Below are 2399 nucleotides of genomic sequence, written 5' to 3' on the forward strand. Positions count from 1 at the left end.
CTTCTTAGCTTACTAAATTGTAAAACGTTTTGTTTACTTTTCATTTGTTTTTGAAGGTCGTTAACTTCTTCATGGCATTCATAGAGGAAGCATGCAAAAAACTAGTAAGAGCACTGTTAATTACGCCACTGGCTCGTGTAATATTTTGTGGTCAGACTGCGGAGGACAGCCTCTCTTTCACCGAGCCCGTCGAGGAAAAGGAAACGAAAGAAACTTTATATCAGTAACTAGTCGTTCTAGCGCTGTAGCAATATTTGGGGTGCAGGGATGGCGCAGTGGTAGGTGCACTCGCTTCCAATCAATGGGGCCAGCGGGTTCGATTCCCAGACTCGGCGTCATACTGTTGTAATGATGTGGGTTGAGTTTGTTGGTTCTCTATTCTGCACCGAGAGGTTTTTCTCCTGGTACTCCGTGTTTTCCCCTTTCCTCAAAAACCAATTTGTTTTTCGATTTGCATTGATTTGTTAATTTCAATTTACAGTGTCCCCAGCTAGTGCTCCAGAGCTAGAAGATTAGACACGTAAATAGAGTTCCTTTCCTTTGGGAACACTGTAAACTGAAACTAACAAATAACGCAAATCAAGTCAAATGCCCGGGGGGGGGGGGGGGGGGGGACTCCCATATGAAACAGACGGGGATGCTCGTCGTCTCGCTTAGGGGTGTAAATTTTGGATTTTGGTCTCGCTTAGGGTGTTCCGGGCAAAGCGCCAATATTTTATGCCACCAAGGTCTCGTTTAGGGTTCTGCGAAGTAACACAGAATTACGCGAAGAGGAACAGAAGTCAAATTTCCTTTTAAAGATAAAAGCATTCGATGATTATGCCTTTTTATCATTAAAACTCATTGCGTGTCGTATTTTTGTGTTTTTAAACGGTCTCCTTTAGGGGTCAAAATTTGCTTAAGCCACGCCTAGATTGGTCTCCTTTAGGGGTTAAATTCAAAATTTCCGACGAGCATCCCCGTCTGTTTCATATTGGAGTCCCCCCCCCGGGGTCAAATGCGGATTTTTGAGATCATGCCTTACAAGACACACACAGAGCTTAGTAAAACACATAAAATTGGAGAAAAAGGGTGCCCTTGGTTCATTCACGGCAATTAAACGTTCACCGCGTAGCTTAGTTAGCATGTATTCAAATATGTGAATTAACGTAACCTTCCTTTGGGTCTATATGATCAACCGGGATCGAGTGGTTACCGTATTGGACAGTTTCTTTTGGACGTCATTACAATCATCGCTGAACACAGGACAATATTTTTCGGCTTTACAAAAATCTAAGGTAAAGCATAGCTTTTTCATTCAGTTTATCAGACTGAAAGAAATGAAGTCTCATGCAAACAAAAAATTAACAGAAGATAAATTAAGAACATTCGCGGCTTTGTGTCACGAGGAAAGAGTCATACTCTCTTTGTCCGTAAGAAAACGAAATCATATTTTTAGGGGAGTGACCGACGTCTGCTGTTATGAAATTCGTACTCAAAGAAAAACGGAAAAAATATTTTTGAAAATTTCAGGGCTCATCTCAGATTGCTAAAGCTAAACGTAGCAGCATACAGTTTAGAGACGTCAGAGAACATAGGAAAATTCATATGGCTTATCTGCATGGAAGTCATGATTGGCAAGAGGTTTTTTCTGTTGCTGATTGTGAACTGAAGTGTGACGAGCTATCTAATACCTTTTGGACCATGTTTAACGACTGTTTCCCGCTGATTTCTGTTGGTAGATTGGTATATCCTCCAGGGATCCTTCTTTCATTTCGCCATTTTTTAAACATCTTTTGAAATTTAGGAATAGGCTGCAAAAGAGCTCTAAACCGCTCCCTGTTGGCCTTGAGGACAGAATTAACCATCTTATTGGGGAAAATCAACGACAGGATGTCAAGCAGGAATCTTGTATATCTGGTAGGGGCTCGCGTGCATGGTGGTCTACTGTCAATACTATCACTGCAGTGTTCGACACTAACGTTTGCCCGATTGCCCGGGGCTAGTGAAATATATCCGTGGGCAAGTAAAAGTAAAAAAACTCTAAGACTTGCCCGATCGGGCAATCAGAATTTTTGGTCGACTAATATTTTGCGGAACGATTTGATTTGAAAGGAAGAATGTGACTAGTAATATGAGGTAGTCGACGCAGACACGATAAAAAAAATGTTACATCGTTTTCCTGTTATTTATTTTCTGTTAAAAATGTATTGGTACAAACCTCAAAACAGATTGGAAGAGGCAACATGTTCGTAGCCGCCATCTTCAAGTACGTGCGAAAAATAAATTGTTACAATGGAACCCAGTTTCCGCACGGCCAAATACCCTACGATACTTTGATATCGAACAAGCGCACAAGAAAATTTTACCTTTTGTCAGGCAATTTCAACCAGCTTTGAAAGGCTTTAAGACCATAATAT

Source organism: Montipora capricornis, chromosome 11 (assembly GCF_036669925.1).
Source record: "Montipora capricornis isolate CH-2021 chromosome 11, ASM3666992v2, whole genome shotgun sequence".
In the NCBI taxonomy this organism is placed as follows: domain Eukaryota; kingdom Metazoa; phylum Cnidaria; class Anthozoa; order Scleractinia; family Acroporidae; genus Montipora; species Montipora capricornis.